General features: G+C 32.5%; 1 pseudogene across 6 annotated transcripts; it reads left to right on the top strand.

Moving 5' to 3' along the window:
* Window positions 1-954: 954 nt before the first annotated feature.
* LOC114181908 (UBP1-associated protein 2A pseudogene) lies at window positions 955-10,221 on the top strand (annotated as a pseudogene). Of its 6 annotated transcripts, none has more exons than XR_003603960.2 (3): window positions 955-2,378; window positions 9,644-9,786; window positions 9,874-10,221. The product of XR_003603960.2 is annotated as a UBP1-associated protein 2A pseudogene, transcript variant X4 (transcript). The 6 variants fall into 6 exon arrangements; XR_003603959.2 differs by having other exon boundaries at window positions 955-2,390; window positions 9,874-10,218; XR_014994568.1 differs by lacking the exons at window positions 9,644-9,786; window positions 9,874-10,221 and adding an exon at window positions 7,225-7,720.
* The last annotated feature ends 6,814 nt before the right edge of the window (window positions 10,222-17,035 follow it).

The raw sequence follows: 17,035 nt of genomic DNA, 5'->3' as shown, positions 1-17,035 counted from the left end.
AAATATATTAATAAGAGTAAACTTAATAAAATATTTAATGATATCTCATAGTAATTACTAATTTTTGTATCTTTTATTAGAATATTTATTTAATTTCATTAATGTATTTTCTTAATTATTGTAATATTTCAGAGCCTTCCTATCTTTATTTTTGTTACGATAACAACAAGCAAAAAATTAAATTTTGTTATAATTATTTAAAAATATTATTAAATTCAAAAGAATATGTGTAAACAAAATAGTTATAAAATAGATAATTCATATAACTTTATAACAAATAATTTTTTATTATAAATAATGAATTAAGTATAAGAAAATAATTAATTATTTTCTGAGATATATTAATAAGAGTAAAATTAATAATAAATCATTTCAGTTACAAAATTGATATACCTTTTTATTGAGAGATGTTAACAATATGTTAAAATAATTACTAACTATTATTTTATTCATAATAATTATAGATTAAAACAATTTTACTAATACTAAAACATTTAATTAAATTTTAATAATCATTAATTATAATATTTAATATTTTAAATATTTTAATTTTTTTATTAACATAATTTTTAAATATTTATAAATTATTATTGTTATTATTTATATTTTGTTTCAAAAATTACTCATAAATATAGAAAATCAGTTATCAAAATTAATTATGATATTTTAAGACTTTATAGGTTATTTTTTAAAATTATTGAAAATACACTTTAGATCTTAATTATAAATATGGTTTCTGTTAACTGTATTAAATAGATTAATTATTTATTTTAATAAAATAAATTAAAAATAATTAAACATGTTTTAAATGTTAATATAGAATATAAAGGTATTAAAGAAAACCTGCAACGAAATTGTAGCCCGAGAATCTACATGAGGAATTATTTTTATTAGATTTATTGGAAAAAAAAAAAAATCTTAGTTCGAAAGCATAAAAGAAAGACGCAAATATGACAAAGACCGAAAATTCATAATTTGGAACATCATCAAACCCTAACCTGAAGTTCCAGCAGCAGTTGAAATACGCTTATTCGACAACGACAATGGCGAGGAAGCGAAAACAGCCACCTCGTCCCGCCAAATCGGCAGAGCCGGCTCTCAAACAGCAACAACAAGAACAGCCCCAGTTGAATGTAGAATCAGAGTATAAAGAAGAGGAACAATACGAAGAAGAAGAAGAAGAAGAAGAAAGCCAGGAAATTGAAGAAGAATTAGCGCCAAGCAATGAAACCTCGAAGCCCCTCACCACGTCTTCATCCTCTCCAAGCGACGATGAGGAGCCAATCCAGAACCTTCTAGAACCTCTCGGCAAGAATGAGATCGCGAAATTTCTCATCGAGGCCGCCTCCAAGCACCGCGACGTGGCAGACCGGATACGCCGCACCGCCGACGCCGACCCCGCGCACCGCAAAATCTTCGTGCACGGCCTCGGCTGGGACACCACCGCAGACACCCTTACCAGCGCGTTCTCCCCCTACGGCGACATCGAGGACTGCAAGGCCGTCGTGGACAAGGCCACTGGCAAGTCCAAGGGCTACGGCTTCGTCCTCTTCAAGACCCGTCGCGCTGCGCGCAACGCGCTCCGCGAGCCGCAGAAAAGGATCGGCAACCGCACTGCCGCATGCCAGCTGGCGTCCGTGGGCCCAGTCCAGTCGTCGCCGGCGACGATTTCGACGGCGCCGGGGGCTTCGGATTTCTCGCAGAGGAAGATCTATGTGAGCAATGTGAGTGCGGAATTGGACCCGCAGAGGCTTCTGTCGTTTTTTGCGCAGTTTGGGGAGATTGAGGAAGGACCTTTAGGGCTTGATAAGGTAACTGGGAAACCGAAGGGGTTCTGTTTATTTGTTTATAAGAGTGTGGAGGGTGCAAAGCGGGCTTTGGAGGTGCCGCACAAGAAGTTTGAGGGGCATATTTTGCACTGCCAGAAGGCAATTGATGGTACGAAGCAGCAGCGAGTGGGGGTGGTGCAGGGTAGTTCTCAGAGCGGTGGGTTTGTTGGTATGGGGGCAGTACCAATGCCGGGGCACTTGATGGCTCCGGCAGGGCCAGCGGTAGGAGGAGGTGTTGCAGGGGCGGCGGTGCAGCCAGTTAATCCGGCAGTTGGGCAGGCACTGACGGCATTGCTGGCATCTCGGAATGCCGGGTTGCAATTGAATGGGTTCTTGGGTATTGGGTCACCGGCGACTAACACTGGCAGTTATGTTGGACAAGGGAGTGTGAATCCTGGGGCTGTTGGTGTTGGTGGGTATGGGAATCAAGTAGCGTTGCCAAGTTCATATGCAAGCCAGCAGCAGGTGGGGATAGGTGGATCTGGAAGAGTGCAGCAGCCTCATGGTGTGGGACAGTATGGTGGAGTTGTGCCTTACATGGGCCACTAGGTGTGCTTTCAGGTATTCTTTGATCATAAATTATTGCCATAATCATTATGAGAACCGCACTCACGTTTAACGAAATTTTTATATTCACTTGCCACCTCCCATTTTAACCCTATACATCCCCCCTCAAGTTTTGTAAATGATTATGTAGCAACCGGTCTGAGGTTCCTGTTGCTAATCTGTTTAATAGGTATATACTGTAAGGAAATAGATATGGAAGATTTGTGAACCATTAAGACAAATCTCTCATTTCTTATGCATTTATAGATTGAGGGGAGGTCCAAATGACGTCAACAAGAAGGAATTAGATCATTGTTGTTATTTTATTACTAGTATTATCATTCTTGCTTCTTGTTATTATTATTATGCATTTGCTTTGTTACTTTACTCGTGCGCTGATTAACAAAAGAAAATATGGAAAATTTGTTAAGTCGGTGTAAGTATGTTAACTTTATTGACTAATGTATAGGGTACTAGCTCTGCTTCGGGTATGATGCATTCATATTCTTTTCCTGATTTTTTTTTTTTTTTTTTGCATTGGCTTGTTTTTTCTGTCCTTAGCCTTTCACAAAGTTGTTGTAAAGGATTTTGGTCTGTAATTTTCTGATCTCATCTTGGAGATTTTAGTGACAATTTTTTGGGGTGCTGTTTGTTAAATTGAACATGTTGATTGTATTACGTGAAACTCAAACTATTTTTCTCTTCCTGCATTTGAAAGAAATTCTCTTGCATTTTTGATTTCTTGTGGTTTAACTGTTCAAGTTTGGATAATATGATACAAAGGGTATTGCAAATATGGTGGTGATAATATGGTAAGTGTACATTAATTGCATAGGATGCTGGAATGTCAATTCAGTTTTCTAGAATTTAAAATTTAATTTGTTAATACTTGCTGAGGACCATTGTTTGTGTTGATAATTTTCTTATAACTTATGGTGTGTTTAGAGTTTAAGTTTGAAGACCAGTCGGACTCAGGAAGGTCTAAAACATATTTTAATTTATCCTATACCCTGTTTAAGATGTGCATGTTAAAGGAACACAATGTTTGTTCTCCATGCATACTTGCTCTCAAATGATATAGAGAAGGATAATTTAATAATGTCAAACAACTAGCATTGAAAATCTCATGTGTTTGAATCATTAGGGTTGAGGTGACACCGGCATAAAATACACCTTATCCTTTTCATATTCTCGATTCCTTCTTTGATCCTTTCTCATCTTTTATCATCTCCATTGTTGAGTTGTTATTGGGTTTGGTTTACTATTGCATAGAAAAGCACGATAACTTTTGGGCACACAAACCAGACTTAAGTTATAGTTGCATGAAGCACAATGGACCAAAGTGGGAGAAATTCTAGGAATGACCTAGTTCTTGTTGTGGTTGTACGGACCTAAGGCCAGTGGGGCAGCTGATGTACATGTGTCACACCTTTGCAAGAAATCACTTCTTTTTAGTTGTACTAGATGGACATCCACCATCTTATTGAGCACAAGTGGAGGTGTAAAATTGGAAAGTTAGATAAATACACACTCAATTTAATTCTTCAGTTGTTCAAATTTCATTCTTTTGAAATGAGTTCCACAGTGTTACTGACTCATTGTATGGCCTATATTTGGCTAATCCATTTCAGTTTTTTGTAATAGATGTTTCTCACACTCACCAGAACTTATGATTTTGTTTTCTAAGACTTTTAATGATCTTTTGAAATGATTTTGTTTTCTAAGACTTTTTGTAATAGATTTTGAGCATTATCGCCTGTATGATGCATTTCAAGCTATTTTCATTGTGTTTATAATCTTAAGATTCAGTATGATACAATTTATAATTCACTATTTAAAATTATCTTGAAATTCATAATTTGTCTTGCATTTAATAGCTTTTTGTTGAAATGTCAAATCATTTTGTAGCTTGATCTTCAACTTTTTTATAACTCCAATCAATTTTGCCAAAAATTAATTTGTAGGGGTGACCTTTCATTTTCTTCCCACTTTGAAATTATTTTTCATGCTTTTTTATTCATTTTTGCAGATTCTACTTAAGCATCAGTCTTTTATTACTGGCCTGGTGATTCTTCTGAAGTTTAGGGAGCTGATGCAAATGCAATTGGCGTCTTTATAATGAAATATTACTTATGAGTTCTGTTTTCACAGCGTACTTATTTTTATATTTACTTCCCTTATAAAATATTGTAGTATTTCACTTTTAGTTCAAAATTTCCTTGAAGAACTGTTTTAGTACAATGAGTTTTAGTTTATATCTGTATTATGAGAAATCCAAGTTAAAGCCAAGTATGTTTTGAAATTTATGTTTCTGTGAAGCATTGAGCTTCTACTTGGTATTCAAGATTTTCTTTGTAGTGTTTTTCGTCTTTTATCTATTTTTTTTTTATTTTTATTTTCATGTATATTCTATTTTGGTTATTTTTTCACCCATGATTGTTGAATTGAAATACCTTGAAAAAATTGCTTAGAAACCAACTAATAATTTACTTATTGAAAAAATTGCTTAGAAACCAACTAAAAGTATGCTGCTTTCCTAATTTTGTTCAGTAATGTTGTAGACTTTAGCAACTACTAGAATTCCTCATCTATGACTTTTTCTGCTTTTTCCATTCCTTCTCGTGGAAAATTGATGATAGAAATGCTTCAGAATCAACGGAAAGAGTGGATTTTTATCGATGAACACTAAATCCCTGTTGGGTTTAGAAGATACAAAATGAAGTATTTCCCTGGATATGAGAGATTAGGATTTTCTGCACTCTAAGAATATGATCCTTAAATGACAAGATAATTTCCCTCTTAATCTCCCCAGTTTAGTCACAGGCAATATGCCTAATTTTTTATACCATATCAGTTCACCCACTTGACATAGTTAACCTACTTCCAATGGGGGTATCTATACTGTCCTCCAAAGCCAAAAGTTTCACATTGTCCTCAGGGAAACCTGTGGTTGCTGGAAGGAAGTTGCATCTATGTTCAATCAATTGAAGCATGATATTCAAGCCAATTCCACCAGACAGCCAAAAACTAGCTACCATTTCTTGCAATGCCCCATGGTTAGAATCTTGATTCGAACAAAAATGTTGTAGTGACAACAATAGCATATGATTTTCTTATCCTGTTGGTGCAATGTATTTCTTATCTTGAAGGGGTTGCTGGTTTAGAAGATATAAGGATAGAAAATTGACCTTCCTCATGTTCTCTCACCACCCCACTTCCATTACAACAATTATCACTCCCATTCTTCTATAGTGTTTTGGAACCACCCCATTTCTGCCTTGTCTTTCTGTGGTGGCATTCCGCGACATCCAAAGTGGCCACAATGGGCTGGCACAGGAAACCCGATTTTCAACCACTTTCTGCCACAAATGATCATTTTCCGATGATACGGCACTGCCGTCACCATCACCTGCTATTAATATTTAGTCCTTCTCATCCCTTAGATCTTTGATATCCACAACACCAAGACTGGAGCTTTAATACCTGTTGATCCAGCTGACATCCACAGAACGGGAAAATTTTTTGCACAACTGTACATGCAGAGAGAGGATGAAAGAGAAACTAATGGAATTCAATCTCCACTATAATGACTTCCGAAAACTGGTGCAGTATATAGCAATTTAATTCTAACCACTTAACCATGAAGTGCCAAACTAATTGGCATGACTCAGTTGTTCTGGATTTTTTTCTGGTCCTTATTCTAAACAATACCCCCTCCCGCAGAAGAGTAGATTCTTCCTCACAGCGTTCTTCACAAGGAGGGAGGTTTTGCCCATGATCAACACTTCTAAGTCACTTGCTGCTACTGCCTATCTGATATCCAACAAGTATGCTGGTTGAACCTGGAGTGCTAAGGCCAGGGTAGAGTTTTGCTGACAATCTTCTTTATAAATGATACATGAAAACTGGGTGGGTTGGTAAAGCCAGCTTACATGCCACCTGACCTATTTCTTTCTAGAACTTGAAGAGGGCCATGGAAACGTGACTGAGCTTTTGGTTGGGTGTTCTCGCAAGAGAAGTGCATCTTATAGGGCAGCAATTTGAGAATTGGAGTTTCAGCACTCGGCATAATGAATTTCCAAAATCTGCCTCTGCATTATCTATACACTATAGTTGCAACTTAACTTCTTATTGCCCCATGTAACTGTGTGACTAACTGACTAGTGAGTCAGTTGGCTCTGTTATATTTCTATTTTATCTAGAATGCACTTTGGTAATAAGTTCCTTATTCTTATCTATCAAGCAAACAAGAGGTTATTTGTTTGTGCCCTCTTCTTTCCGTACAGTTTTCCCATAGCCATGGTAATTTAAAATCACTTTTTGAGAATATCAAATTCATTAGGGGGTCTTTGCCAGCCACTGTAGAGATTGTCTTCTTTGCTTAAATGACCTGATTTTGCATTTGATGCTGTTGGTGTGCTGGACGTAGGTGGTCTTGTTCTCTCTTTTTATTCATACTCTCATGTTCTCCCTAGACACCAGTTGGTTGCCTGTGCTGAAGCAAATTCTTTAAATGGATGTACAAGACCTTTGGCTGTCATTTTCTAATTGGGTCATATTTCTCATTTTAGAAGCAGTTTACGATTAAAAATTTCTGAAGACAATATAGGCTAGATGAAAAGCATTCTACAGTGCTTTCATCGTTATTATTAAATTGGGCCTTCTCCCCACTCCTCTCCCCTCCCTCCCCCAAAAGGACACATTAGTCAACTGATTGTGAAACAACTTATATCTCTGTATATGGACGGATGGTGCATACCTTCGTGATTTTAAAATTTGCTTCTGTTAGAAGTGAAATGTTTGCATCTGATATCTTGACTTTCTTTTTCAATGGGTTGAATTCTTCCAGTGCTTGCAAGCATTTGCATGTTGTCTGTCATACAAGCTTGTGTATGGTTTTTCATACAAATTCTTCATCTGAAGTAGAAGACAGAGTTGGCAGTATTTCTGATAACGGACTTGGGTTATGATTGTTCTCAAATATAGAGGTGCTGAAATTTTAGGATGTATAATATAATTATGTGTACTTACATATAGTAGTTGAAAAAAGTGCGTGCATCGGCAATGTTGTGCTTGACAGCCTATTTACTAGAGAATTTTGCAGTTTAAAAATGTTCTCTGGCAGTGAAGTTTAGTGTAAGATTGTACTTTGAAATTGACTTAAAGAAACTTATTTGGTCGTGTTGGTAGAGGCATAGAAAATAAGTGCTGTTATTTTCGTTCTTTCTGTGGGTAGAACTTGTGGTTCCATTGCATTATGGATACCGATAAGTTGAAGTAAAAGATTCTGAACAGTTGGATTTTGCAGTATTTCTTTCCTTTGATTACTCTTTTGTTGGTCTTTTGTCTGTTGTGTTCATCCTTTGATGCCGCCTTATTTTGTCCATTAGTTATATTTTTTATGTAGCTATGCTTGAGATGTCAATTAGAAAGCTGGTATTTAACAAAATTACCTATGCCCATGTTGCTTTTGAATCTTTTTTTTTTTTTTTTTTTTTGTGTAAATTGCTTTGATACTCCCTTTCTATTTTGTGCTTCATAAACTACACCCTCCATTCTTTTTTATAGGTCTGATATTTTCAATTGAATGTCTATTAAATGTTTTTAGTATATTAAGTATAAAATGTGAGATTTTATCGTTAATATAAAACGATATCATGGTTAGTATAAATTAATTAGTGATTTTTATTTTTTTTTGAATAACAAGAGGTTGTTGTTGTCATTTACATCGATGGTGGTGGTGATGAACTTCTCTAGGCCAGGTCATCGTTATTTAATATATTTTCAATAAAAATAATGAAAGTCATATGTTATTATACATTAATGATAATATTAATTTATATTAATGATAAAATTTTATATTTTTGTAATGTACAAACAAATAAAATGATTAACAAGATAATAATTATGTTATTCTGTTAACGAAAAATTAAATGAAAGAACTTAATTGAAAAATTGAAAAATTTTAAGTATTTTGTAGAAAAAGAAATCTAGTAGAGATTTAATTGAAAATACTTAAAAGTGTTGGGACAAAATATAATCATGTATTTTTTGTTTTTGTATATTTGTATTCTTGAGTCTAGTTTTACATGGTTGGTTTAGCCGTTTTTTCAATTTTCATTTGGTATCTTCATGTCAAATTATTCAAGATACCGTCATTAAATAAATAATAGCTTAAAACCCTTCAATGTTTTTCCAAATATATGTTTAGCTAGAAAGAAAAACGCAAGGCAAGTGGTAATGGTATCTTATGAAAAAACTCCAATCTCAAGCCTACTGTCAACATGTTCGTGCTGATATTTTTATTTTCTTTAAATAATTTTGGAAGATAAAATATTGTAAACTCCTCAAATAAACAGTTTAGTTCGGTTTTTTGTATTTTTTAAACTAATAAATCCAGTTTTCTGTAGATTTTTGAAATAGAAGGGTCTGAACTAGAAGTTGAGTAATTTACTCAAGCATATTGTACCCAATAAGTTAATTAATAATAATATTACAGAATAATTTCAACAGAGTTAGGTTAGTTGGAGTTGTGTGTAAATTTTAGAGGAGAGTTTTGTGTAAGAAGAGGTTATTTAATATTATTTTCTTGTTGAATGGGATGAAGCCATCTTCACTTGTGTGATGTTGTAATTTGCATTCGAGCTTAGTTTCTGTATTCTTTTTTAATGTTGTAAGATTGGACAGAATTTTTTAGGGTATTTCTTTTTGCACCCCTTTTTTTTCTGCATCCTAAACATCTGTAATTCCCAAAATACACTTCATTAAAATTATAATAAAACCCCCTGTACTTCCCAACTTTTAATATTTTTTTAATTGAATGTTTCGAAGATATTTCTATTTCCAGAAAATACTTTTGAAATAAGTATAAAAATACATTTTGAATTGGATATTTTAGAAAGTATTTTGAAATTTGAAAATGCTTTTTAGAACCATTAATTTAAAAATATTTTTATATTAGATTGGGTATTTCTAAAGGTATTTCTGAAAATATCTTCTACAATATTCAACTTGAAAAAATATTTTTATATTATGAATGGAGTATTTTGAAAAATACTTTCTAAGTATGGAAATATCTTCCAAAATACTTAATCTAGAATGTATAAAAAAACATATATTACGAAATGGTAGATTGGAATGCATGCACCATTTCTTCTCATGACATCTAATTTCGATTGACCAAGCACACATTTCATTTTCTTTATCTACTTTCTATGCAACTGGTTGTCTCCTGATTTGCATTGTCGGTGGCATTGCATTATTTGCAGGTTGGCTTGCCATTCTACGTTCACACAAGAAAGAAAGAACCATCAAATTAGCTTGGAATGGATAGTTTGCCAAACAAGAAAAATTCTATGAATATGATCTATCTTGTTTGTACTTAAATCATGGTCAAGAAATTCGTGGAAAGGTAAAGCATAAAGTTAAGATATATAGTTTTATATCCATAACTTGTGCATTGTGTTTTCCAACCATCTTCTTTCATTTCACACAATAGGGATATATGCACACCATGGAAGAAGAGCCAATGTTGAAAATGGAAGGAGGTGTAGGGGTATATGTGCAACATGGAACAAGGGCCAAAGTTGAAGATGAATGAATCACCACCTTTAGAGCAAGAACCACATAGAGCGAACAAATCAAACTCAGAACAGACAGTGACCCTGATGTAAAACTGGACATCATTATGAGAATTGAATTAAAATGAATAATTTTTAGTCATTGTTGTTGTTATGCATCAAATGTATTTTGTTCATGTAATGATGATAAACTTTGTTCCATAAATAAAACCCTTTTGCTACAACTTATGTGGATTATTTTTTTAGCATAGGTTATACAACTGTTGAGGTAAAGCGCACTTTAATCAATGTATTGTAATAGTTTAGAAAAAGGCTGACAATGTTATGAATTCCAGTTAAATCCCATTGCTAATTGTGTGCATTCATTTTCTAGTATTTAATCTAAATTTTTTATTTAAAGGTTAACTTTAACCGATGCACTACAACCTTATAAAAAGGTATGATGATGTCATCAACAATGACAGATCTTATTGTTTCCATAGGGTGTGGCCTTTGGTTCCCCTAAAATTTTAAAATTATATGTAATATATATTATATTAGTAAAAATTAAATTACGTAAATTTTTATTTCTTTTTTAATGTATAACATTTAATTTAATAAATAATAAATTATAAATTAAATACAATAAAAATTAGACAAATTTATTGAAATATTTTTTATGTTCTCTCTAGTTATCTTGAGTTTCTTACATATTCTCATTCTTGTACTTTTTTCTTCTTCTAAAAATGAAATATAAAGTTACACACAAACTCATCCTTATTTCTAATGTATTATATTCCATTATTGAAAGGAACAACTCTCTTTTCTCTCACTTGATCATGAAATATTAATTTAATAAATAGTATTTTTCATTTCATTATTTTTTTTGTATATTTATATTTTATGAATATAAAAGGAAAAATTATGTACTATATGTTTTTTAATAACCATTTTTTTAATTGTGACTTGATTATTATATATTTTTCATTTAGTAATTACGTCTCTCAATTTTTTATTAGATTTTGATAAAATATTTTTTATAGATAAAGAATAAAAGAATATATTCATTTTTTAAAAATGATAAAAAGGGAAAATATCTGTGAAGATGAAAACAAGACAAATTCTATTTCTTCACATATTTTGAATTCTTCATATACTTTGAAGCGTAAGGATCCAATTGTTGAATTAGATGACCATTTTTTTCATATTCAAAGAATTACAGGTGCAAGTGTGCAGTTTCATATTAACTCTTTGGAGCATGTGTAAATTTTGAATTTATTATTTTGGCTTCTCTAAAACATATGGTCAAGATCCACCATTGGCCATCAATGTTTTGTGAGGTGTTGTATAATGAGATTGGGCATGTTGCCTATTAATGTTTATAAATTTCCACATTAAGCAAGCCTATACTCCTACCAAACTCATCAGGCGATGGTTGTCAATGAAACTAACATTCATAATTCATTTTTTGTAGTTGTTACTTATGAAATACGCGTCAATTGTGTGTTCTTTGTTCCAACGAATATGAATCTGGAATTGTTGAAGCAAATTATTGGTAGCTACCATTGTTGTACAAATGGTAGAGTTGTTATATTTGGTTCACATACGACTAAGAACAGTTCACGAAGAGCGTGAAGTGGTTCCAATTTTAACCGACGAAGATGTAAACAACATGATGGCATAACACCTTCCAATCCCATATGATGTTCCCATTAAGCTTGGTTACCCTAAAACCCATTGAAGTTCCAGACACCAATACCTCAATTGCCAGCACAAGCAACAACATTGAAGATCGAGAAGTTTGTGTTTTTTCTTTGTGTTTGCCTAAAGAAGTTTGTGTCGTGGGGAGTTTTTGTTAATAAGTACCATGTACTTCTTTGAATGCTAATGTTTGTAGCAATTATCTCCATGCCTACCATGGACTTAACATCTATGAAGAAGTTGTTTAAATGTTCAGGAATTTCCACCTTACTGACTCAGGATTAAGGGTCTACGTTATGTTTTTTATCAACTTTTATAACACCTAACTAACTTTGCTTGCTTTCCAAAATCATTCCATTTAGTTGAAAAAATACTTCAAAAAATAATGATTACAATCTCTTTAAATTCTCCTTAATCACAACAATAAGGATCACAAAGTCATAGTCATGTCAATTTTTGCACTCTTAATTAAAAAGCTCTAGGTTATGTTTTCGACTAACTTTTACAATACCTAACTAGCTTTGTTTGCTTTCTGAAATCATTTCATTGTGTTTAGTGGAAAAAATACTTGATAAAAGAATGCTTATAATCTTTTTAAACCATTCCATTTACCAACAATAACGATTGCAAAGTCATAATTATGTGATTTTGAACCTATAATTAAGGGTTTACATTGTTTTTTCTCTAAACTTTTATAAAACCTTATTAACTTATTTTGGTTACAAAATCCATTAACATATGTTAAGTGGTAAAAAATAATTGAAAAAATAATGCTTATGCATTTCTTAAACCATTACATTCATATTAAACAGCCAAAACACTCGTACATAATGAAATCAACAATTACTTAAATAACATTCCACTATCTTACATCGCCAATTAGTAACTCCACCATTGTCAGTGGATGATGGCCCACAAACATAATCATGTCATTCAACCTTCATGAAATTCACATAGAAAGACACAATCTCCATTTTGTATCATATCTGAATGTCAATAAATTACATATTGAACATATTTATCATTCCTTACGAAAATAAACTCAGAACCTCCTTCTATAACAAATTTCCCAAGGATACAGTACCACACATGACTTAATTTCGACTCTCATTTGCTCAAGAAATGACTACTTATGATCTGCCACACATACTCATCGTAACTCCAATAAGACAAGTATAGAATGCAAACCTTCCATTTTCAAAATCAAAACCAACATTAAACGAATTAAAAGTATTCATTTCCTAAACAAACACCATTTCAACTTATTATGCTATCAAACTCCACAAGTTCTAAACATACAACCACTATCCTTATATACTACTTTTCAACAAAGGGATATAATATAACAATTAGGTTTGCATTATCAACCATGACAACCCTTCTGACCCTTGTTTGAAAATCATTCCACACACAATTCAATGTTTGATTAAACTTTACTACCACCTTTATCGGACTTAATTTCTCAACTTTATTGGGTAAGCGTGCCAAATAATGACAACTTTGATCATAATTCAATCTAACATGTGTTGAGAGATGGGTTGTCTTAGTATTTCAGTCATTAATTTCACATGCACTCTGTTATCAAGACAAGACTTCTCACTTTTATTAGGTAAATGTGCCAGACAACGTTAACTTTTATCACCCTTCAATTTGACGTGTAATGAGAGATGGACTGACTTGGTATTTGAATCAATAATTTCACTTGCCCTTTGCTAGGAAGACAAGATTTCTCAACTTTATTGGGTAAGCATGCCAAACGTGTGTGAGCTTTTAGTACACTTAAATCTAACGTGTATTGAGAGATAAACTGACTCAATATTAGAATAACAAAATTTACATACATTGTCGTGTAGACAAGACTTCTTAGCTCTATTTGGTAAGCGTGCCAAAGAGATGTTAGGTTTTAGTGTAATTTAGTCTGATGTGTATTAGTAGATGAGCTGAATTAGTAGTATTTCAATCAGTAATTTAACATGCACTCTGCCAGGAAGCAAGACATCTAAACTTTATTGGGTAAGCCTACCAAACAAATTAGCTTTTAGTAACTTCAATGTGACGTTTATTAGATGATGGACAAACTCAGTATTTCAATCAATAACTTCACATGTACTATGTCAACAAGAAAAGACTTCTCAACTTTATTGGGTCAACGTGCCAAACAACTTCAAAAACCCAACCTCACAAACACTAAAATACTTCCCCTATAAATACCAACATCATACAACACAATCCAACCATAAACTATCATACTTTTACTTTGGCAAATAAACTTAACTAGTGTCTTCTCTCTTTAAACATCAATATAAGGAGAACTTTGGTATCAACAAGGCAGATAACTATTCAAATTCCTACCTTGCGACCTTACAATAAACATTCGCTTAAGTCCACGCTCATTTAAGTCCGCATTCCGTACAAATCCACATTTGAAAAGGGAAAATTTTTGGATTAATAATTTTAAGACTTTATCTTCACAAAAAATCACATAAAGTCATTTGAATTTATATTATGTTACATTTTGTTATATATATATATATATATATATATATATATATATATATATATATATATATATATAGAAAGAAAATATATGAATAAAACAAAATAACTAGTTTCTTCTGTATCATATCCTTTTATATCTCTCATATTTTTACAATCCCTACAAATTCTCAACCCTTGTAATATTTCATATTGTATTTATATGACACCTAATATTCTATATTGTAATACGACTTTTAAAATTTCATAAGTCTGCATCCCAATTAAGTCTGCATCAAACTTTCAAGATCAAAATGCGGACTTAAGCGAATGTTTACTATATTTGCAAATAGGGAAATCATAAAATGTGAAGATAATGTGCATTTCCAATGTGAACGTCTAAAACTCTTTCGCATACCATACAATTACACATTCAACCTCCTTAAGGAAAAATGTGCACAACTCTACAAACTCCAACCAACATATCCATCAACAAATTGTACTTCCAAAGGCTCACAATGAATTAACAAAGAGTCAGTATGTATGATGCAGCTCAAATAGTAATAGATTGTGACATCTTACAAATGATTATTTGTAAGTCTCAAATTCCCATTAACATAATAATTGAATTGTATGCTACCTTTACAAGGTCAATTAAAGAAATACTTTCTCTTTTAAAACCAACTCCCTTAGCCTCTTCCAAAAACCCAAACCCCATCTTGTGTTCACTAGTAATAATTTATTTTGGAGGACCTCTCAAAAAGTCAAGCATCATGGAAAGTCCATGTGGTTATAGTCTCACATTCTCATCAAACACCCACGGAACCATGTCAATCTAACGCAATTGCACGTTTAATGAACTCCACGAAAAAATAACCCAAAAACTACATTATAGAGTCTGTAGAAGAGTTACTGAAATCAACTACCATCATCTAGTAAGGGTAGTTAATAACCACCTTGTTCATTAAAGGATTGAAATCAAACATGATATTGATGTTGCACAGATGATCAACCGTTAGAAAAAAATTCAACGTCTATACCAATTTGTACTATATACCCACACTTGGAAATGCATTGAATTGTTCATCTGCCTTTTCCCTGACTTTGGATCCCTTTTTAACCTCTCTCTAGGGCCTTTTGTCTTCTCTATTTAGGAACTCCTTCCTTTGTGTCTTTATTTTACGTTCCTTCAACTCCATAACATCATGCCTCCTTTAATGGGCAATAATTTTGCATAATGGCTAGGTCCTTGACTTGTGTCCCCTTGAGCCTTTCTATGATGCCAATTGGGGAGATTTGCAATTAGGCCAATGGGGAGATCGACCATTGGGCCTACCACCACAATATACAGGCCTACAACCACTTAAAAATTTATTTATATAATCAAATACAAATAATTTCATTCTTCACATAAAAATTATTAAGAAAAATAATAAAATATTTAAAAATTATGTTTTTTATTATAGGGCCAATGACCGATATGACCATTGATAGGCCCAATGTACGATTTGACCACTCATAAGATAAGGGTTGTTCCATTTGTTTAAAGTGGGTAGGTATCAAGGAATTTAAGCTTGCTTATGACTAATAATGATAGGTGGCATTGAATTGCCAAAGATGTAGAGAGTAGAAGGCCATTATGAGGCAATTCTAGGAGGGAAAAGGAAAGGTAGGAAAAGAGGTGGTTAAGAATGGGGAAAGGTATGAGCAACAAGACATATTCACTAAATTCTTCTGGCTTACTAGTCCTACCCCTGTTTGGCTAGAACAATATCTTTACATTTAAATACAATTATTAACCTATCAATTCAATTTAATTTCCTAATTTTAACATCAAAATAATTATTAACTTAAATTGTTTAACCATATCCTTATGCATTTTCTTAATTTATTTTCTAAAAATATTACCACAATTATAAAATATTACTATATTAATTTTATTTTATTTTATATTTTCTTGATTTTTCTTTTCAACCTTCTATTTTTATTAAACTCGCAAAAACAAAGTAAAATTATAAATTCCAACTCAGGAATCAAATTCTGACTAGTAATGGGATGAAACAAATCACGAACTAGGTTTAGAATTTGGATCCCCTAATTTTGACAAGTGAAAAAAAGTGTGTTATGCAAGTAAATATAAATATAAGCTATAGTGTGCTACTTGGGTGAAAAACATAACAAATAGTGTTATGTTAGTGTCAACACCCAATTTCGTCCGGGTGAATAAATTTATTTTCAAAAAAAAATATAAAAAATAAAATAAAATAAAGTTTTTTAGTTAATAGAAAATAAAAAAAAAATGTGAAACAAAATTTTCTTCAAAGATTTTCAAACTTTAATTTTAGAAAAAAAAAGAGAGATGAAAAAAAAAAGGAAAAAGGAAGGAAGAGCCTAATTTGTTATCACACCCTTCTTCATGAGCCTAACAACTCAACATATCTTTACCTTTGTTCTGATAGAGAAATTAGTGATATGATTCTAATAATTAAAAGCAATATCTCTTCATATAATTAGAATCACTATTACTAATTGGGATTGATTTTTGTGCTCTGATTTGTTAACGGTTAGAATCAATATTATTGATCTTGATTGATTTTGTGCTCTGATTTGCTATGATTTGATCTCTATAATGAGCTGCTATCATAACCAATTCCTTCCTTATATTGTTCATTACAATTAAGGCTGAGATTGCATTGATATTGCAAGGTGTGAGTATAAATATGCACTCTGTCATGACCAAAAAAATAGATTCTCTACACTTTTCTAATTCTTTCTCTCATCACCACTCACATAGACACCTCTAATTTTTATTTCTATTGGAAAAACAAACACGAAAATATTAGAAAAGGAAGAAAGAAAAAAGAAAAGAGAAATGGTGAGGAGATATTGATTTTTTTTTAAGGTACGTCACTTTCAGTTCATTCC

This window comes from Vigna unguiculata, chromosome 4 (assembly GCF_037176805.1).
Source record: "Vigna unguiculata cultivar grain cowpea cultivar isolate G323 ecotype 2 chromosome 4, ASM3717680v1, whole genome shotgun sequence".
In the NCBI taxonomy this organism is placed as follows: domain Eukaryota; kingdom Viridiplantae; phylum Streptophyta; class Magnoliopsida; order Fabales; family Fabaceae; genus Vigna; species Vigna unguiculata.
Note: the sequence above shows the minus strand (reverse complement) of the source record. Positions and strands in the feature narration are given on the sequence as shown.